The sequence below is a fragment of the Lissotriton helveticus genome, chromosome 5_1, assembly GCF_964261635.1.
Source record: "Lissotriton helveticus chromosome 5_1, aLisHel1.1, whole genome shotgun sequence".
NCBI classification, from domain to species: Eukaryota; Metazoa; Chordata; class Amphibia; order Caudata; family Salamandridae; genus Lissotriton; species Lissotriton helveticus.
Window position 1 is genome coordinate 1829419941 of NC_136065.1, and position 23529 is coordinate 1829443469.

Here is a 23529-nt window from a genome sequence, read left to right on the forward strand (position 1 = left end):
ATGGAGATGTAGGGGCTCAAAAAACGGACATATTCGGTAATTTTACCGAATCTGTAATTTTACCGAATCGGTAAAATTACAGAATCGGTAAATTTACCGATTCTGTATATTTTACCGATTCGGTAAATTTACCATTCGGTAAAATTACCGAATATGTATTTTGAGATGTAGGTAGCACTTCTAACAGTGCTACAGGGCCTTTAGAATTCGGTATTTACCATGCAATACAATTGCATGGTAAATTACGAATTCTTGTGTACATGCACATCTGTGCATGTACACCTATGCCATGTGGCTCACAGACATGCCCTAAGGGCATGTCTGTGTGCCACATGGCGCACAAGCCAGTTACAGGGGTGCAACAGGGTGTCAAAGTGACACCCTGTCCCCCTTAGCAATTCGGTATTTTTACCGATTCGGTAAATACAGATTCGGTATTTGCTATTGAATCCTATGGGCTTCAAGGCCCATAGGATTCAATTGCAAATACCGATTCGGTATTTACCGAATCTTACTGATTCGGTAAAAAATACCGATTTTTTACCTACATCTCATTTACCGATTCATAAATACCGAATCGGTAAATTTCGGTATTTATGAATCGGTAAATGAGATTTACCTACATCTGGCCCCTAGATACTTCTGGAACATCCTCTGAATAGACAGTGGCGCTGCCACTTGCTCGACCTCGTTTGCCTCACCTCTGCACTGGACTTAAGACTTGCAACTCATAACCAAGCCAATGCAGAGGTTAAGTCTGGTTCTTCTGTTGCTGTTGTTGCCAGTGTTCTAGTTGCTGGTGTTGGCTGCTGTGAGACAAGACTGCCCTGTCTCAAAGTTGATGACAGCACCCCAGAACTGTGAATGGAACTCTAAGTTTCAGCGGTTCTTCTTCCAAGTCTCCGACTTGCTCAACAATTCACCTCTTATATTTTGAAACATCCCCTTCAGAAAAAGGAATGAAAGTGGGCTGAATTGTACCATGGATCAAGCAGTGTGGGGCAGATGTACCCTTTGGAGAAGATGAAGTCATTTTATAGCCTTGCTTTACAAGCCAACAAAAGATTAACAGGTAGATTCATCAAGCATTTTTGCGAGCGCAAACGGTGCGAATCGCAAAATTCGCCCGTTTGCACCCGCAAAAATGGCATTTAAGATTCATTAATGGTTCATGAACTCGCAATTTGAAAAATCGCAAATAATTGCGATTTCTCAAATTGCGATCGCATTTGAGGAATCTCAATTAGAGATTCCTAAATGCTATTCATGAACCTTTTAAAAATTGCAAATTCGCTATTTTTTGCCGCTATTTACCGCGAAGTCTGACTTCGTGGTAAATAGCGAAAACTTAGAAAAATGCACTTTAGTGCATTTTTCTAAGTTGTATGTTATACACACACATGTCCTTTGGACATGTGTGTGCGCAACATCAGTCTACATTGACATTTCAGGGGTGCTACAGGGTGTCCTTTGGACACCCCTGGCACCCTTGAAATCGCATCGCAAATAAGGAAGCTGTAGAAATCGCAAATAATATTGCGATTTCTACATGAATCCCGTTTTGCGAGTCCTTAATAGCGATTCCTTAATAATCGCTATTAAGGACTCGCAAATCGGGACATTGATGAATCTGGGGGTACGCTCTCAACCAAAGCATGCGCTTCTGTGTTTTCATTCACACCAGCGAGTGTGAACCTTTCAGACATCTTCTGTAGCTGGTCCTGTAGCCGATGCAACAACGGGATAGCTTGGGCCATCGTATTGTCCTTCTTGCTAACTTACAGTGTGAAAACCTCAAAATGGAGTAGCATATGCGTCATGCATTTGACTAGGCCCCATTTGTCCGCATCCATGGTCATAGCTTTTCACAATTGCATACCCTCCTCATTGAATGACATAGTCTTGATCTGTCTGTACTGCTCGAACAGACGTTGCAACACGCAATAGGTCAAGTTTCAATGTGTTGGCACGTCCTGTATCAGGGCTTTAACTGGTACTCTATCAGCATGCTGAATAATCCGCAAGTGTTTCTAGGTTTTAAAAGAATGGCTGAAATGTGTGCAGATTCTTCTGCAGGCGGTCAGTATGTTGCTGACTATGTCTTCTTTTTTGAGACACTCTTGCACAACCAGGTTGATGAAATGTGCCAAACCCAGGACCCTGAAATGGCCACCATCTGCCATGGGCTTTACTATGTTACTGCCATTGTCTATGGCAACAAATCCAATTCTGAGATCTGTGGGTCACAGCTATTTAGGCACCTTGCTGTTAAATTTGTCAAAGATGTTTGCAGCTCTATGTGCTTTCTTCATGGGGAACATGGCTACTGTTGCATGCCGCCAAGCACTCTTTGAACTTTCTTCAGGGCCAAGACCTGTAGATAGCTTTTGTTTTACCCCTGCAAAAGCGATCCAGTGTGCAGTAATGCACATGTAATCAGTCGCCTGACAACTTGTCCACATGTCTGTCATCAGGTAAGTTTGGTGCAAAGCTTGTCCTAGTAATTGCAGCCCACGTGATGCAGCGCTGGAACAGTAACTCTGGCAAAATTGGTTTGACTCGGAACATTCCATTTTGGGCAGATGGCTTCTCCAAATTATAAATATCCCACTCCTTCCACAAAAGAAAAAAGGATGAGGTCCAGCGCATTTTTTTGCCAGATTGCCCACACCCTCGGCATCATCCTCAACAGTGTACTCTCTATGAAACATCAGTTCAAGCTGTCTCTACAGCATGCATCTACATGCTCCACGTGCTCCACAAAGTCTTCAAGTGGCTTCCCATCTGCACCAGAAAGGTGATGACGTAGGCCCTCATCACCAGCAGACTAGACTATAGCAACGCACTTTAGGCAGGTACCACCACCAAACTCATGCAGAGGCACCAGACAATCGACAACGCAGACGCAAGAATCATCCTCAACCTGCCCAAAAGGACCCACATCACCCAGCCCCTGATGGACATCTTCTCCTTGTGTTTGTTTTGTTCACTCTAAGTTGGCAGCATATGTCCAGATGTGGGTCCCTTGCTCACTTTGCCACTGAATTAAAGCTAGCCTGGCAGATGAATGAGGGGTGTTACCCCAAAACCAATCCCTAGATGCTTGTTTCCGGTCCAGGAAAGACGTGGCTTTGCATTTCGGGCTGGACTGGTCACATGAGGAACAGGGTCAAGACTGATTTGCATATGGCCAGGTCTGAACTGGGGTGGTGAAGTGAGCTCTAACGATGATGGATTCAACCCAGATCTGTGACTGGGGGTGAGTGTCTCAAAAGTTTCAGTGCTCCATCCATCATCTCCTTGTGTTTGCCTTGATCTCCACTGATTCTTGATCCAGAAAAGATGCCAGTTCAAGTTCCTGACCCACACCTACATAATCAAAGACACACCTACATGAACCCCCGCTTGCATTCCCACCGACCTCCCAGGAACCTCCACTCCATAGACCTCAGCCTCATACAGATAGTTTGCATTCGCCGCTGACTCTCCGGAGGATGCTCCTTCTCCCATCTTGCCACTAAAGCCTGGAACGCCAAAACCCTCCACCTGCACACTGCACCTTGCTGACCCAATTCAGGAAAGACCTCAAGACATGGCTCTTCGACTGAAACCAGCAGCAAGTACCTGGATACCCTCTTGGGCCACTAGCCGCACTCTACAAGTATGAAGTGAATTGAATTGTACAAATGTGCCATTGAGTGGTTACGGTCGTAGGCCCCATCCTGCCTAAACATGTCCGCAATAGTAACCGGTATTTATTTACTTTTCTGGGGCCACTGACATAGGAAGATTTTGAGAAGTAGGAGGTGGTAGACTTAGTGTGAGTTGTAGTAGGGCAGTCACTGTATGCCGTGGTGTTTCCATCTGACTCTCACTCTTCTTGAGCCATTGAGAAGTCGCTGAGGTGGAGAGTGATTCTGCTCGGTACATTGCTGGGGACAATGCTGATTTGTGGGAGGATGTCACCCTCTTCTTCCGTATCACCTCCCACCATAATGGGACTTGTAGCTGATGTTCCCCGGCTCTCCTCAAATTCACCACCACAACTACATTCAGCAATTTGGTTAAGGTGCTTCTCCTACCAGATTGCATGATGCTTTTTCATATAGGTTGTTTGTCCTCCATTACAGTAAAGTGAACCAGACTTACCTTGCTGAACACTCAAGTGGGAAATTGTGCATAATGTAATGTTCTCCTCATCTTTGCTTATCATTAAAATTTCGAAACTGGGGAGAAGTACTTTCTCACTGTGCCACTGCCAATGCCTAAAGAAAAACTGGAGGTAGGTTGGTGGGTCACTGATTGCCTTTCTACAGTGCATACTCCTGCTGAGGTAGGGCTTGGTGCAGGCCTCAGCTCGGGCTGTGCAAACATGGGAACTGGTGGTGCTACCTTTGCCACATCCCTTGGAGCAGGTTAAATAGTGATTTTGGACTCTGTGCCAGCTTCCACAAAGTCTAGCTAATTGTCATCCTCCTCATTATCCTCTACCATCATTCTAAGGCTTCCATGAACTTTTTCTTTTCCCTTGCCTCTCCTGGCATCTTCTGGACTCTGCCGGGCTCAACTCCATTGCCCTTTCATCATTATTAGAAGTGGTGCTTGGTGAAGATGGAGGAGTAGTACCCTTCTTTTTCTTTGGTGGAGATCTGGGGGCCAATGTTTCTAACAGAGGAGGTTCTTGCTTGGCAGTAGGTTCGTTCTCCTGTTCTGCTCCAACTTCAGGAAGATGCACTATTGCTGGCTGCGGCTGCTGTCCACTTTGCTCTGTTTCCTGAAACTATTGGGTACTACTCTGCAAAAGGGACAAATCAAAACGAGCATCACTGCTTATCGGCGCTGCCATGATTGCAGTGGCTGTCTCTCCAACAGACACAGTCTTGGGCTTAGGTTGGAGTGATATGTCAGGGTCTTATCCAAAGCCGTTCCGGTAAGCGCCCGTGTCCCAAAAATGGTGGTAGTCGACACACCACTGGCGGAAAGTTGCTTTTTCTTACTGACCACTTTCTTGGGGGCAAATTTCATTGGGGTCTTCTTAAAGCTCTCAGTTGGCAGTGGCACTAAGCTGCCGAAGTGGAAGAGATTGGAGGACTGATGACACTGTTCAGGCCTTCAGTTTGGATGTCTTTTCCTCTCATGCGCACCTAAAAGCAAAGAAGCAAGTAAAACATTTAGGGCCAGATGTATGACCATAGCATTTTGCAACTCGCAAGTTGCGACAGATTGCGAGTCAGAATTTGCCAGTATCAAAATGCTATTTACAACAGTGTCTGAAACACTGTTTTTGATTCCCAATGGGGTCGCAAATTGCATGCCTCATGAATATTAATGAGGCTGTCGCAATTTGTGACCCCATTGGGAATGGCAAGCACTCCCAGGGATGGCGGCCTGCTGGGGTCAGCAGACCACCATGTCTGGGAGTGCTTTGTCAATAAAGCAATTTTATTTTTAAATGCAGCCCATTTTCCTGAAAGGAAAACGGGATGCTTTTAAAAAATAAAAATGAAACTTTTCAGTTTTAGTTTTTTAAGGGGAAGCAGTGGTCCCTGGGACCACCAGGGACCACTGCCTGCTCTTAAAAAATATTTGTATATGCATTTCCAACGGGGAAGGGGTCCCCTGGGGGCCTCTCCCTGTTTGCGAGTGCCGCAGGGTGATAAACTGCGAGTGTTTTGCAACCGCAGTTGCGGTTGCAAGATATTCATACATGGGTTCTGGACTCGCTATTAGGAAGGGACGCCCTTGGCACGCCCCTTCCTAACAGCGAGTCGCTAACCCTATTTTGCGAGTCGCTAATTGATTAACGACTCGCAAAATAGGGTTGGTACATTGGCCACACATTTTGTGCAGTCGCAACCAGGCCTAAAACCAGTCAGCAACCGCAAAAAACGGTTGTACATCTGGCCCTTAGTGAAACATGAAATTGCTGCAGTTAAAATTAGTACAGACAAAGGAAATATCAGTGCGGTTGGTTACTTCGATAACAAAAAATCTGCCACTTTAAAGTTAACCCACAACACCATACCATAAGATGTCATTTCAAATCAGGATAACACAACATTCAGATATAGCTCTTTGCTTTATGTCTGTCTATTCTAAAGGAGAAACCTATGGCAATCAGTGAACTGTATGGGTGAATGGAAAAATAAACTTTAAAAGAATTAAGGTTAGTGTGCGCCTATGGCAGGCAAGTAGTCCAGGGGTAAATGGAATAATCATAAAAACAAGTGAATGATGCTGATGTATCTGCAGTGCACCGCAGCCAGGGTGTCCAGGAGCAAATGGAATTATACCTAAAAAAAGTACGCCTGTGTGCCTATGGTGGATAGAAAATAAAAATTAAAAATAATACTAAAAATACACTTAAAAAGAATGAACATTTAAAAAAAACATGAAAAATTAATTCCATTTAAAAAAAAAAAACAACCACCGATAATTGCTGGTCTGCATGCGAGGATGAAAAGAAGCCTACTGTAAGGCAAGGAGGTGCAAAACAGTATTTTTTTTAAACTGCATGTGATATATAAGCACTTTTACTCAAAATCATATTCCTAATATACATATCCTACAATGATACTCAAGCATATTATTAAACTGATATCATGTCCATCCATGTAAGCCTATGGCAAAGGCACACTGAGTTGATGCAACACAAACTCTCAGCCCAGGCATGCAGGCAGGAAAATCCTGTACATGAGGCCCATTGCTTTGTCAATTTTGGACTTCAACCCAGCCTGGGACCAGCGCGCAGAGGAAACTTCTTGTAGGTTATGTAACTATCGCAAAGAATCTTGGCTCCATCTGCTGTGCTGCTGCCCCAAACTTGCTGATGAATGCTGATAACTACTGCTGATTGCTCCTTTCCCTTTTCTGAACCAAGGGGATCAGACAGTGCAGAGAGTCCTCGGGTCTGTGCGTTTCTGACAAAACACTAGGAACCCTGGCTAGAGTGGGGAAATTTATAGACTCGATCCGTCTTGCACTCCTCAATGCCCCTGCAGGGTGACACTAGCTTTTGGCAGTGTACTACACGCTCCTTGTCTATCCTCCTGGAGTCAGAACCAGCCTTCACTGACTAGAGCAAGGGCCACACACAAAGATCCCTAAGTCCCTGTGGTTTTTGCGCACCACAATATGACTGTCTTGCACTGCCTATATCCCTACATCAGCCTCGTGGGCCTCACCCACTGAGGGCCAGGATGTTAAATTTGTCCAGACTAATACCTAGATGATCCCATTTGATAAGCACCTTGAGTTTCAAAACTGCACCAGGACTAACTAGTCTGCACTTTGCACTTTCCCAGATGCTGTCTTTTTTGCACAAAACTGTTAAAACCTTTGGTCTCATTCTTATACCTAAGTACTTTTTAACGCTGTTGATAAGGCATTGTGCTCTTTTTACTTCTTTTCGCTCTTATCAATAATCGTTGGCTACTGTAGCTATGTGAAATTACATTGCACTATTCCATGTATGTAATTATTTTTATTAATTGAACAGGAATAAAAAATATATAGATATAGGGTGGTTGCACAAAATGGCAGCAAGACACGTGGTCAAACAACAACTGCGAGCCACAAGGCATGGGGAACAAAGATTACATGCAAGCCTATGGAAAAGGCTCACTGTTTGGATGCACAAAATGGCTGCCAGCTCATGGTCAAACAACAACAACAAGCAAGGAGGCATAGGGAACAAAGAACACATGCATGCCTATGGCAAAGGAACACTGGTTGGATGCACAAAATGGCTGCCAGACACATGCTCACACAACAACAGTTAGTAAGCAGGCATGGTGGACAAAGAACACATGCAAGCCTATGGCAAAGGCACACTGGGTGGATGCACAAAATGGCTGCCAGCCACTTGGTCAAACAACAACAGCGAGCAAGGAGGCATGGGGAACAAAGAACACATGCAGGCCTAAGGCAAAGGCACACTGGGTGGATGCACAAAATGGCTGGCAGACACATGGTCAAACAACAACAGAGAGCAAGGAGGCACGGGGAACAAAGAACACATGCAAGCCTATGGCAAAGGCACATTGGGTGGATGCCACCCACATGGTGAAACAACAACAGTGAGCAAGGAGGCATGGGGAGCAATGGACAAATGCAAATCTATTGCAAAAACACACTGACTTGATGCACACAATGGCTGCCAGCCACATGGTTGAAGAACAAAAGCAAGCACGGAGGCCTGTGGAACAAAGAGAACACATGTATACCTATGGCCACAGACTCCATAAAATGGCCCCTGGCTACATTCCATGCAGAACTAAGACAAATGGTGGCTTATGGCAAGCCCACTCACTGGCCAGACAAAGAAGGCATGGTAACACTGATAAAACACTAACATTAATTCAAAAATCCCATTAACGAAAATTAACTGAGCTATAAAATGTTTAAAACAACACACCTTCTCCCAAGGCATCAAGTATTACCTCAAATATACACTTTTTGTACAAAAAATACTGTGAAAAACATAAATAATTGCCACATTTTTAATGTAATCCAATGCCATTCCAGCCCTAAATGATGTTTTAAAACAATATATGTTTGAAATAGAGGGGAGAAGGTAGATCGCTAGATCTAAGGGCACCAATTACCACTCAAGGGAGTGGAAGGTCCAGTCACAGTGTGTGCCCGTGGCAATCGTTGCAACAAGGGGGGTACTGGACTGTTCCTGAGCGTGACTAGAGGGAAGATTGGTTGGCGTGACCAAAGGTGTGGATTTTACACCCAAGGGCATCCATTTTGTTGGATGGATTGGCCTCACACACCCCGAAGGATGTCATGCTTCATCATCGGCGGTTGCTCCTCGTCGGGGAGGCGGTGCAATCCCCGACGGGCTCACCTCAAAGAGGGGCTCTTTGGCGGAGATCTTTTTCCAACTGCCTTATGGTGAAGTGCGGGTGTGTGGGCAGGGTGGTGTGTGGTAGTGAAAAAGGGGATATTAAAATGTAGCTAAGGGTACCTGGAACGAATTTTATTCAGGGGGTCCCTCGCTGCAGTTAAAAACAGGGGGCTAGCTCACTAGGAAACAACGAGTTAATTCAGGTGAACCTAGATGGGGCTAGTAGTGTACAACGGTCGACATGTTTCTCGCGGTGGGCTGAAGTAACCTGCGATTCATCAGGACCTACAGAAGGTGATAAAACCACATGCTAGTGTCATGTGCGGGTTTGTGTTTGTGTTACCTCTGTGTTGGTTGTCCTATACCTAAGTATTGAAGGGAGATAAAACAACAATAGTTAAAACAATATGCGTTATTTATACAATTTGGTCACGCCAATGGGAAAGAAAAGTGAGCAAGCGTGGCATGCTATAGGTGTACTTGTGTTCTGAATCACAGTCGACACATGCCTGAGTGGTTAAGTATGCCACCTATCTATAGTATGGCGTTCTCAACAATCACAAAGTGAGTGAAGGGGTGTTTCTGTGAAGTATGAGGAAGAGGATTTAAAACAAGGGATTTGTAATATACAAGTGAGTCACATGCAATAGCTAACCAGGCTCTATAGTGTAGCTGGGTTCATGCCCATGATGATTATAGCCTATGTAAGTGTGCTGCCCCTCCAACTTTAAGGGATTCAAAGTCCAACAAACATTCCCTTTATCTACTCACCTAATAGTTAAGAACTACCTGCCACATGAGGGGTCGGCGGGGTGAGGCATCAGGGATGAGTCAAATAGTCAAGACTGGGTTATGGATTAAGACAAAAACAGAACACCACATCCAGGAGAGCATTAGTCAACTAGCTAGCAGTGTACACTCCTGCGAGTGGTTCCCATTATCAGTGGAGCCTTACGTCACCTAAGAGCACTCACCTCTAGTCTCCTGCGCCCCGGCTGCTTGACCTACCCTTCACCGCCGAGCTCGAGTAGATGTGGGAGCTCGGCGGGGAGGGTTATTTACATTACATGCAGCGAATCACTACGGAGCGCGTGGCCCCGCCCAATTACGGGTCACGTGATACATGCCGTTCGGGGGTCGGCCATTTTAAGCTAGTCAATCAAAAAGGCTTAAGGGGCACTGGAATATGTGTCCGTGCTTCTTGTGATTGTTTGTGTTGACCAACGCGGGCCCCTTATTACTGGTGTTTGGAGCGTGTGTGGTATTTAACGTAAGATGGTGAAACTTAGTGGTATTTAGGCAATATGTAGCGGAGGAATCGCGCTACTAGAGATGTTAAGGCGGCCATGATGAGTGGTGTCACAGCACACGAGCCCCTGGATAAATAACCTGTTTCACATGGTTTAATGGGGCGGACATCTTAGACTGGTGGAACTAACATATTAGCTGGATTTAATGTGCAGGCATCATTAATGAAGTGTGTCAGCCAGGTAGAAGGCACCTAAGATGCTGTGGCATATATTTTGTTCGTAATGTGGACGGTGTAATCGGCGGTGGGAGCCTTTGTTAGAGTGCTGTAAATACAGTTGCACTGTGCCATATGTGCCCATTGGTTCTTACAGATAACATCCCAAAGCTGGACGTAGGGCTGCCTAGGATTGTTTGCAACAGTGTGTCAGATTCAGGTTGCAATGGCTCATAGCGATTGCCAAGGAATATCTTCATTGAGTCCCAGTCTGTCAGAGGATAGGCGGTGGACCCATCTCTGTTCCTTCCTAAAGAGGACATTCTTTGGGCAATTAGGGCTAGACTCAATTATTACCCACTTCACGGAGTCCTCATCGTGGCCTTGGTCTACATAATGTTTACACATCTTCGTGTGTGTCTTTTTGCAGCGGAAGTTACTCCGATGTTCAATGATCCTAGTTTTGATGGGGCGGGTTGTCATTCCGACATACTGCAAACCACAAGGACACGTGAGAAGGTAAACGCAGTGTGAAGTGTTGCAGTTAGTATGGTGCCTCAGCTCCCATGTAAAGGTCTCAGAGAGCTGTATAGTTTTAGCTGCCCGAGTGTATCGGCAGACACCACACATACCGCAAGGATAGTGGCCCGTAACAGGGGGAAGCTGCCACAGTGTCTGTTGGGTTTCTTTGATTGCCTTCTTAGGTCGGGTGCTAATGAGAATATCTTTTATGTTTTTTGACCTCTTGAAGGCAAACCTAGGGTCTTCCATGGTCAACTCACCCGTGCTCAATATACCCCAGTGATGTTTTATAGTCTTCCTGACTTGGTTAGACCTAGGGGTGAATGTTGTCACACATGTGATGGGTTGGTTCTCTGTGCGGACCTTGTCCCGGTGTTCTAGCAGTGCCTCGCGATTGTTGTTCCGTGCCCGTTTTTTGGCTCTCAGAACATCGCTTTTGGGGTAGCCCCTGTCAAGAAGGTTCCTGGACAAGATTGCAGATTCCTTTTTATAATCATGCACATCGCTGCAATTGCGCCTTATCCGCAAGAATTGCCCGAATGGCAAATTAGAGCGCAAGGCTTTTGGATGGTGACTTTTATAGTGCAAGAGGCTGTTGCGGTCAGTTGGCTTCCGATACATGGTAGTGCTTATTGACCCCTCGTCTAGTCTGATTGTGAGATCCAGGAAAGCGATCTCCTTAGGTGATGAGGTCATGGTGAATTTCAAATGCGGATTCGAAGCATTGATCCACTCAAGAAACGCCTCCTGGGAAGATGCCGGCCCTTTCCACAGGATCAGGATATCGTCAATAAAACGTTTCCACATTTTAATGTTACTGCGGAAAGGATTGGACTCATGGTCTATGTATGTTTTTTCAAACTTGGCCATGTAGAGACAGGCCACCGAAGGAGCAAAGGTACTGCCCATAGAGGTGCCCTGGGTCTGATGGTAGAATTTGCCCTTAAATTCGAAGAAATTTTCTGTAAGCGCTAGGGTGGCGCATTCCAAGACAAAGGATTGCGGAGTGTCTGACGTCCAGTTCTCCTGACTGAGTCTCTCCTCAATAACCTCCAGTGTGGCCCTCTGAGGAATGTTTGTGTAGAGGGCCTCCACGTCCAAGGTAATCAGCAGGTCAATATCCTCAGCGTGCTGGACATTGTCCAGGATGCGTAACACGTCTGTGGTGTCCTGGATGTAGGAGGGGATGTTTTTGACCAGGGGTTGCAGAAAGTAATCACAAAATTGTGAGAGGGGCTCAAGGACTGAGTCTATCCCTGAGACGATAGGTCTCCCTGGTACAGGTCTGGTTGCTTTATGGATCTTTGGCAAGATATAAAAATATGGGACCCTCGGGTCCTTTTTGATGAGAAAATCTGCCTCCTTACTCGTAATCCATTGGTCACATTCTGCGCTTGTGACTAAACTCGTGATGGTAGTTAGTAAGCGCTGGGTTGGATCATTAGGGATGGGGGTATAGTACTTTCGGTTGCCCAATTGTCTATTGCATTCTGTCTCATAGTCCTTGGTGTTCATGAGAACAGTAGCGCCGCCTTTGTCCGCTTGTTTTATGGTGATAAGAGGATCGTCAGCCAGTGATCTCAAGACTGTCATCTCCTCCCTGGAGACATTGCAGTGTGATGCCTGTCTGTTCAGTTTGGAAATGTCTCTCAACACCGCTTGTTCGAATGTGAGTACTTCCGGGGGGACCATTCCATTATGTGGTGTGAACGTCGATGGATTGTGTAGTCCAGAGTCACCTGACTGTTCACTAGGTTTTCCTTCAAAAAAGGCTTTTAGCCTGACTTTCCTGAAGAATGACTTCAATTCCCTAGTCTCTTGGAAGTAGTCAATCTTAGGTGTCGGTACAAAACCTAGACCTTTTTGAAGTACATCCGCTTCTTTTTGTGAGAGAAGCCGGTCAGAGAGGTTGACCACGAGACTTACTGTGGACCCGATCGGTTCGTGCTCCTCGTGTCCATCCCTTGTGGGCGTGGTTCCTCCCATTGCACCCTCTTTTCTGGAGCGTTCCCTCTTTTTCGCCCTCGCCCTCTGCCCCAACCTCTGCCTAAAAAAGGAGGGTTTGCAAGATTTTGAGGGGGGTAGAACGGGGGATACTGGGGGGCAAACGGGGGTTGGAACTGGTGGAACTGGGGATACTGCCAAAAGGGAGGGGGCCCAGTGAGGGGTCCTTGGTTAGGATAGTTTGGGTAATTTTGTTGTCCTCGGCCCCTTCCTTTCCTAGGTCTTGGCGGCATTTGTGCTGTCCCATTTTCTCCACTACTATCGGAGCCGCTGTTAGAGCCCCTTCTGGAGGAGTTATTACTAGAGTCCGAGTTATAGTCTGTATTCTGGTTGGTCCCTGGGGGCACATAGTCATCCTTCAAGTACGGGTAGACCTTTTCTTTAGAGAATTTCTTGATATCTTTTTGTAACTTTGTAATCTTTTGATTCATCAAGAATTCTTTATGTTCTGCCATCTCTTTATTAATTTCTGCTAGTTTAGTCTTAAATCCAGGATTTTGTACCGCTGATTTCAACGCCGCTTCAGCTGCTTGTATTCTCACAAGAAGTGCGTCTGCTAGGCGTTTGGCTGTATTGACTATCAGTATGAGGAGGTCGTGTGTGCACTTCCATGCCACCTGTGACCACTCCACCTTGAATTGTCCGTCCTCCCAGAATATCCTTGGGAAGTTCCTGACGATCAGCCCATTGGGTGCTATCTTGGCTTTAAAGTATTGGGCCATCATCGTGCCATGGATGGTTATCCTTATCCATTCCCGCTTAAGGTCTGATAGGGATTGCCACTCTGAGGTGTTACTCCCCGTGGCTGGTTCAGTGTCTACACCGAACAGAGATGGTATCCTCATGATAGCTGCTGCTTCATCCTCACCAAAACTCAGACCTTGACCTTCCATAATGGGAAAAGTCAAGGGTGACTGGTCTCGGCGGTGGAGTCCTTCACAGAAGGTAGGGGGGGGGGGTTGGGGGGTTGTGGTTTTTGGGGGGGAGGGGAAGGGGAGGGTTCCAAAAGCCAAGGTTGGCTATGGGCCTCGTGTGACCCACCAATTAGGTATGGGGTCAATAGATTCGGGGGATCTGAAAAATCTAACCCACCTTAAGGTAGCTCCCACGGTGTGAACCGTGCTAGAGTGTTTGAAATAGAGGGGAGAAGGTAGATCGCTAGATCTAAGGGCACCAATTACCACTCAAGGGAGTGGAAGGTCCAGTCACAGTGTGTGCCCGTGGCAATCGTTGCAACAAGGGGGGTACTGGACTGTTCCTGAGCGTGACTAGAGGGAAGATTGGTTGGCGTGACCAAAGGTGTGGATTTTACACCCAAGGGCATCCATTTTGTTGGATGGATTGGCCTCACACACCCCGAAGGATGTCATGCTTCATCATCGGCGGTTGCTCCTCGTCGGGGAGGCGGTGCAATCCCCGACGGGCTCACCTCAAAGAGGGGCTCTTTGGCGGAGATCTTTTTCCAACTGCCTTATGGTGAAGTGCGGGTGTGTGGGCAGGGTGGTGTGTGGTAGTGAAAAAGGGGATATTAAAATGTAGCTAAGGGTACCTGGAACGAATTTTATTCAGGGGGTCCCTCGCTGCAGTTAAAAACAGGGGGCTAGCTCACTAGGAAACAACGAGTTAATTCAGGTGAACCTAGATGGGGCTAGTAGTGTACAACGGTCGACATGTTTCTCGCGGTGGGCTGAAGTAACCCGCGATTCATCAGGACCTACAGAAGGTGATAAAACCACATGCTAGTGTCATGTGCGGGTTTGTGTTTGTGTTACCTCTGTGTTGGTTGTCCTATACCTAAGTATTGAAGGGAGATAAAACAACAATAGTTAAAACAATATGCGTTATTTATACAATTTGGTCACGCCAATGGGAAAGAAAAGTGAGCAAGCGTGGCATGCTATAGGTGTACTTGTGTTCTGAATCACAGTCGACACATGCCTGAGTGGTTAAGTATGCCACCTATCTATAGTATGGCGTTCTCAACAATCACAAAGTGAGTGAAGGGGTGTTTCTGTGAAGTATGAGGAAGAGGATTTAAAACAAGGGATTTGTAATATACAAGTGAGTCACATGCAATAGCTAACCAGGCTCTATAGTGTAGCTGGGTTCATGCCCATGATGATTATAGCCTATGTAAGTGTGCTGCCCCTCCAACTTTAAGGGATTCAAAGTCCAACAAACATTCCCTTTATCTACTCACCTAATAGTTAAGAACTACCTGCCACATGAGGGGTCGGCGGGGTGAGGCATCAGGGATGAGTCAAATAGTCAAGACTGGGTTATGGATTAAGACAAAAACAGAACACCACATCCAGGAGAGCATTAGTCAACTAGCTAGCAGTGTACACTCCTGCGAGTGGTTCCCATTATCAGTGGAGCCTTACGTCACCTAAGAGCACTCACCTCTAGTCTCCTGCGCCCCGGCTGCTTGACCTACCCTTCACCGCCGAGCTCGAGTAGATGTGGGAGCTCGGCGGGGAGGGTTATTTACATTACATGCAGCGAATCACTACGGAGCGCGTGGCCCCGCCCAATTACGGGTCACGTGATACATGCCGTTCGGGGGTCGGCCATTTTAAGCTAGTCAATCAAAAAGGCTTAAGGGGCACTGGAATATGTGTCCGTGCTTCTTGTGATTGTTTGTGTTGACCAACGCGGGCCCCTTATTACTGGTGTTTGGAGCGTGTGTGGTATTTAACGTAAGATGGTGAAACTTAGTGGTATTTAGGCAATATGTAGCGGAGGAATCGCGCTACTAGAGATGTTAAGGCGGCCATGATGAGTGGTGTCACAGCACACGAGCCCCTGGATAAATAACCTGTTTCACATGGTTTAATGGGGCGGACATCTTAGACTGGTGGAACTAACATATTAGCTGGATTTAATGTGCAGGCATCATTAATGAAGTGTGTCAGCCAGGTAGAAGGCACCTAAGATGCTGTGGCATATATTTTGTTCGTAATGTGGACGGTGTAATCGGCGGTGGGAGCCTTTGTTAGAGTGCTGTAAATACAGTTGCACTGTGCCATATGTGCCCATTGGTTCTTACAGATAACATCCCAAAGCTGGACGTAGGGCTGCCTAGGATTGTTTGCAACAGTGTGTCAGATTCAGGTTGCAATGGCTCATAGCGATTGCCAAGGAATATCTTCATTGAGTCCCAGTCTGTCAGAGGATAGGCGGTGGACCCATCTCTGTTCCTTCCTAAAGAGGACATTCTTTGGGCAATTAGGGCTAGACTCAATTATTACCCACTTCACGGAGTCCTCATCGTGGCCTTGGTCTACATAATGTTTACACATCTTCGTGTGTGTCTTTTTGCAGCGGAAGTTACTCCGATGTTCAATGATCCTAGTTTTGATGGGGCGGGTTGTCATTCCGACATACTGCAAACCACAAGGACACGTGAGAAGGTAAACGCAGTGTGAAGTGTTGCAGTTAGTATGGTGCCTCAGCTCCCATGTAAAGGTCTCAGAGAGCTGTATAGTTTTAGCTGCCCGAGTGTATCGGCAGACACCACACATACCGCAAGGATAGTGGCCCGTAACAGGGGGAAGCTGCCACAGTGTCTGTTGGGTTTCTTTGATTGCCTTCTTAGGTCGGGTGCTAATGAGAATATCTTTTATGTTTTTTGACCTCTTGAAGGCAAACCTAGGGTCTTCCATGGTCAACTCACCCGTGCTCAATATACCCCAGTGATGTTTTATAGTCTTCCTGACTTGGTTAGACCTAGGGGTGAATGTTGTCACACATGTGATGGGTTGGTTCTCTGTGCGGACCTTGTCCCGGTGTTCTAGCAGTGCCTCGCGATTGTTGTTCCGTGCCCGTTTTTTGGCTCTCAGAACATCGCTTTTGGGGTAGCCCCTGTCAAGAAGGTTCCTGGACAAGATTGCAGATTCCTTTTTATAATCACGCACATCGCTGCAATTGCGCCTTATCCGCAAGAATTGCCCGAATGGCAAATTAGAGCGCAAGGCTTTTGGATGGTGACTTTTATAGTGCAAGAGGCTGTTGCGGTCAGTTGGCTTCCGATACATGGTAGTGCTTATTGACCCCTCGTCTAGTCTGATTGTGAGATCCAGGAAAGCGATCTCCTTAGGTGATGAGGTCATGGTGAATTTCAAATGCGGATTCGAAGCATTGATCCACTCAAGAAACGCCTCCTGGGAAGATGCCGGCCCTTTCCACAGGATCAGGATATCGTCAATAAAACGTTTCCACATTTTAATGTTACTGCGGAAAGGATTGGACTCATGGTCTATGTATGTTTTTTCAAACTTGGCCATGTAGAGACAGGCCACCGAAGGAGCAAAGGTACTGCCCATAGAGGTGCCCTGGGTCTGATGGTAGAATTTGCCCTTAAATTCGAAGAAATTTTCCGTAAGCGCTAGGGTGGCGCATTCCAAGACAAAGGATTGCGGAGTGTCTGACGTCCAGTTCTCCTGACTGAGTCTCTCCTCAATAACCTCCAGTGTGGCCCTCTGAGGAATGTTTGTGTAGAGGGCCTCCACGTCCAAGGTATCTATACAGCTCTCTGAGACCTTTACATGGGAGCTGAGGCACCATACTAACTGCAACACTTCACACTGCGTTTACCTTCTCACGTGTCCTTGTGGTTTGCAGTATGTCGGAATGACAACCCGCCCCATCAAAACTAGGATCATTGAACATCGGAGTAACTTCCGCTGCAAAAAGACACACACGAAGATGTGTAAACATTATGTAGACCAAGGCCACGATGAGGACTCCGTGAAGTGGGTAATAATTGAGTCTAGCCCTAATTGCCCAAAGAATGTCCTCTTTAGGAAGGAACAGAGATGGGTCCACCGCCTATCCTCTGACAGACTGGGACTCAATGAAGATATTCCTTGGCAATCGCTATGAGCCATTGCAACCTGAATCTGACACACTGTTGCAAACAATCCTAGGCAGCCCTACGTCCAGCTTTGGGATGTTATCTGTAAGAACCAATGGGCACATATGGCACAGTGCAACTGTATTTACAGCACTCTAACAAAGGCTCCCACCGCCGATTACACCGTCCACATTACGAACAAAATATATGCCACAGCATCTTAGGTGCCTTCTACCTGGCTGACACACTTCATTAATGATGCCTGCACATTAAATCCAGCTAATATGTTAGTTCCACCAGTCTAAGATGTCCGCCCCATTAAACCATGTGAAACAGGTTATTTATCCAGGGGCTCGTGTGCTGTGACACCACTCATCATGGCCGCCTTAACATCTCTAGTAGCGCGATTCCTCCGCTACATATTGCCTAAATACCACTAAGTTTCACCATCTTACGTTAAATACCACACACGCTCCAAACACCAGTAATAAGGGGCCCGCGTTGGTCAACACAAACAATCACAAGAAGCACGGACACATATTCCAGTGCCCCTTAAGCCTTTTTGATTGACTAGCTTAAAATGGCCGACCCCCGAACGGCATGTATCACGTGACCCGTAATTGGGCGGGGCCACGCGCTCCGTAGTGATTCGCTGCATGTAATGTAAATAACCCTCCCCGCCGAGCTCCCACATCTACTCGAGCTCGGCGGTGAAGGGTAGGTCAAGCAGCCGGGGCGCAGGAGACTAGAGGTGAGTGCTCTTAGGTGACGTAAGGCTCCACTGATAATGGGAACCACTCGCAGGAGTGTACACTGCTAGCTAGTTGACTAATGCTCTCCTGGATGTGGTGTTCTGTTTTTGTCTTAATCCATAACCCAGTCTTGACTATTTGACTCATCCCTGATGCCTCACCCCGCCGACCCCTCATGTGGCAGGTAGTTCTTAACTATTAGGTGAGTAGATAAAGGGAATGTTTGTTGGACTTTGAATCCCTTAAAGTTGGAGGGGCAGCACACTTACATAGGCTATAATCATCATGGGCATGAACCCAGCTACACTATAGAGCCTGGTTAGCTATTGCATGTGACTCACTTGTATATTACAAATCCCTTGTTTTAAATCCTCTTCCTCATACTTCACAGAAACACCCCTTCACTCACTTTGTGATTGTTGAGAACGCCATACTATAGATAGGTGGCATACTTAACCACTCAGGCATGTGTCGACTGTGATTCAGAACACAAGTACACCTATAGCATGCCACGCTTGCTCACTTTTCTTTCCCATTGGCGTGACCAAATTGTATAAATAACGCATATTGTTTTAACTATTGTTGTTTTATCTCCCTTCAATACTTAGGTATAGGACAACCAACACAGAGGTAACACAAACACAAACCCGCACATGACACTAGCATGTGGTTTTATCACCTTCTGTAGGTCCTGATGAATCGCGGGTTACTTCAGCCCACCGCGAGAAACATGTCGACCGTTGTACACTACTAGCCCCATCTAGGTTCACCTGAATTAACTCGTTGTTTCCTAGTGAGCTAGCCCCCTGTTTTTAACTGCAGCGAGGGACCCCCTGAATAAAATTCGTTCCAGGTACCCTTAGCTACATTTTAATATCCCCTTTTTCACTACCACACACCACCCTGCCCACACACCCGCACTTCACCATAAGGCAGTTGGAAAAAGATCTCCGCCAAAGAGCCCCTCTTTGAGGTGAGCCCGTCGGGGATTGCACCGCCTCCCCGACGAGGAGCAACCGCCGATGATGAAGCATGACATCCTTCGGGGTGTGTGAGGCCAATCCATCCAACAAAATGGATGCCCTTGGGTGTAAAATCCACACCTTTGGTCACGCCAACCAATCTTCCCTCTAGTCACGCTCAGGAACAGTCCAGTACCCCCCTTGTTGCAACGATTAAAACAATATATACCATAGAAACAGTTTTTCTTGCACCCATGACTAGTATTGGCCTGCATACACTGACTGAATGGCCTGTTGGCAGATTAGGCCACATAGTAAAAGAAAGAAATATTGCAAATTTGACACACATGGAGAAAATGTACTGAACTGTGCAACATTGTTCCTTTACAAAAGAAGAAAAATGAAATGCAAAAATATAACTAGGCCCTTACTGAAACTGTAGGCCACCCACCACAATAAAATTGAAAAATTGAATATAAATACAAACAAATACTGGTGCATGTCCACTATCAAACAAACATTGCCCTAATACAATAGATTTTTTACTTACTTGTGAAATCTCAAATAGTCAAAGTCCTTAAATCCAGTGGTATGCAGCAGACAAAGAGTGTGATCCTTCCAGCTCCAAATCCAAATGAAAAATGACCATGAGAAGGACAAAGCACTGGGTGGAACCTGCTGGACAGGAACAGGAAATTGGAGTCTCTAGGGCACTAAAAAACAACTCAAACGGTCCGTTGGAGAAGAAAATCCACTTGAAAACCTCTTTTTGTAGATTTAGCTGAACTCGAGTGGTGCGTTCGCAAGCACCACTATATTATCGCCATCATGGCCGTAAGCGTTGCTAGTGGTCGCAAAGTCTCAAGTGCTTTTGCTAGCGGCCAGAGAATATTATGGCACTCGCGAGAGAGCTTCAATATAAATCTCAAGCGCCCAGATGGAAACAGAAACTCTGCTTCACGCCGGAAGGTGAAATCTAGAAACTCCACACTCCGCCACAAAGCGCAGAGTGCCTGTATTTCCAAAACTCCACGAGCGGTGTGGAGCGTTCTGCCTGGGCCTATTTTGTAGTGGTCAGATCGCTCATTGCCATTTTTAAACATCTCTATCAGCTGCCTGAAAATATTGTCATGTGTACTTATAGATGTTTGTTATATTCATATTAGTTGTGACCAATATGTCTAAAATGCACAATTTATCCGTCTCTTTCTTGCATTGGATCTATTGTTTGAAGTGTTAGCCCTGCCTCTATTGGTTGGTCTGTTAATCCCTGAAGTTCGGCCTTGTTGCACCCTTGTTTTGTACACACACATACTGCGGCTCGGGGAGGGTGCTCTTCACTTGTGATACATTCACTGCTGCAGTGAGCTTTGATATGTGCGGATCACACAAGCCAGTGCAGGGCATGGATACCGTTGTTCACTCTACTGGAGCCAGTTTGTCTGATAAATTAATTCCATTGTTCTAACAGTCTCCCAACTCAGTTGTCCTTTTTCTTTACTCATCAGTCTCCCATTCTCTCTGCCTGTCTTTCTTCAGTCATGTATTTTTTATGCCTCTGTCTAAGGACCTTATTACAACTACGGCGGTCCATTGGATCGCCATAGTTGTGGTCCGACCATGGCCACATTGAGTCACTGCCACAGTATTATAAGTGTGGCGGCCGGACTGTCACTGAACCGCTGCTACTGGCATGGATCAAGGATCCTGAGGCGGTCTGGTAGTGGTTGAGGCGTAAATATTCTGGTGGTGTCACAGCGTCAAAGCTGAGGATATTTTCAGTTGCCTCACTGCCATCCTTTCCATGGTGGTCGCACTGCCTTAAAAAGGGTGGCGGTGAGGCAACAAAGGGGGCCTTGCAAGGACCCTTTGTGCCTCTGTGCCTGGGGGAGCATGCAGGGCAATACATGTAGTGCCCCCCTGTAAATCTGCACCCCCAGTTCCTGAAAGGTGTGGCATGTATGCCAAACCGCGCAGGAAGGTGCAGGCGACGCTCTAGGAGCGGAGGGCTGCCTGTTAGGAGGCTCTATAATGAGCCTGACAGACTCCTGCTCTTAGACCACTGCTGGACTGCCTGCAAAACCAGGAGAAAACTCCTGATCTAGTGGGCACTCCAACCAAGGGTTTGACAGTCCCACAGCGGACGGTGCAACGTGGGACCACCAAACTCGTAATAAGGCCCTAACAGCCTGATTCATGTACATGCCGTTTTGCGTGTCCCTAATAGCGAATCATAGCGATTCGCTATTGAGGACACGCAAAACGGCATTCATGTAGGAATAGCTACTTAAATAGCGATTCCTACATGTTCTTTATTTGCGAGTAGCAATTTGCTACTCGCAAATACTCCCCATTCATTCCTATGGGCCAAGAGGCCCATAAGAATGAATGGGGATTTGCGAGTAGCAATTTGCTACTCGCAACTAAGATAGCGATTTTAAGGGTGCCAGGGGTGTCCAAAGGACGCCCTGTAGCACCCCTAAAATGCACTTTTGGACAGGTGTTGCGCACACACATGTCCAAAGGACATGTGTGTGTGCTACATGCAACTTTGAAAAATGCTTTTAAAAGCATTTTTCTGAGTTTTTGCTATTTACCGACAGGTCTGACCTGTCGGTAAATAGCGGCCCCAAAAGTTCAAAATCGCTATTTCTTGATGTTTCATGAATAGCATTTGAGGAATCTCTATTAGAGATTCCTTAAATGCTATTCCTCGCATATTTGCGACTTCTTAAATAGCGATTTTTGCATTTGGTATCATGAATACCAAATGCAAAAATCGCACTCGCAAAGGGCCAGATTCTCAGAATCTGGCCCTTTGCGAGTGCAATTTACCTACATGAATCAGGCTGTTAGCCTTTTATTTGCCTTTTTGTTTTTCTTCGTTTTCATTCTCTCCTTTTATTCTTTTTACATCTTTCTTTTACTGCAATTTATCACCAGTCTGATATGTTATTTTCCTCTGATGTAGCAAAAAGTAGATTTTTCCTGGAGGTGGGCTAGATCAATGATTCGAAAGCTGACAAAACTATTTGAGAGCCATGAGTTCCTATTCTGGCAAGTCAAAATGAATTCTTCTGCAAGGTCAGGGGGTGTCCTGGAGCTTGGGATAGGAAATGGGGACATTGGAATGTTTATAGAGGTGATCTTTGTACTTCCCTGTCAACTGACATGGCGATGGCTAGAACTGGTCCCCTCCCCGTCATCGTACTTGTGATGCACTGCTGTAATGTAAGCACTTTATGTCATAATTGTAAATTCATGACTGTCAACTTATTACTACCTCTGCTTTTGTTCAATAAAATATATTTTTTTAAATGAATTCTTCTGGTGGTTATAGGGTTTAAAAAATTAGTACTAGCAATATTTTTTTTACAGTTCTCAGAAACACTGTCAACCAGATATAAACAAGCATCGGCAAAGCCAATATGCCTCACCAATGGGAATTATGAGACTTTCACAATGATTTTAGCCGTGCTGCGTAACGGTGTGACTGCTGTACAGCATACCTAAAAAATGTTTAAACTGCTATGTGGACAGCACTAATGCGCTTTTCATTTGTTTTAAACCCAAATACATAGGGGAGTGGGTTAGGAGACGAGGCAACCCAGAGGGGGATGGGAGAGAACGACGCAGTTGTCAGAAGAGAACATGCAAGAGACATAAGGGAAGCACACATACAAAGAATGGAGGGTGGGAAAGGCTGAGGAGGCAAACAGACAACGGAAGATGGGTGGGAGGGGATGGGGCAGTAAGCTGACAATGGATGGTGGGCAGGCGGGAATGGGAAAGCAAGCTGACAATGGAGGATGCGCTAGTATTAGGGGTTGGAGAAGCAAGCTGACAATAAAGGGAGGGCGAGAGGGGAGGTGCAGTATGCTGACAATGGAGGGCAGGGAAGCAGATGACAATGGAGAGCAGATGGGCAGCAAAGGATGCAAATGCAAGCTGACAACACAGAGCAGGCTGGAGGGGAAGGATGCAGCAAGCTGACAATGGAGGGCAGGAGGGAGGGGCTGGGACAGCAAGCTGACAGCAAAGGAGGGCAGGAGGAAATGGGACCGAAAGCTCACAACTGAGGGCAGGCAGTGGGGCTCAAGAAGTAAGCTGACACC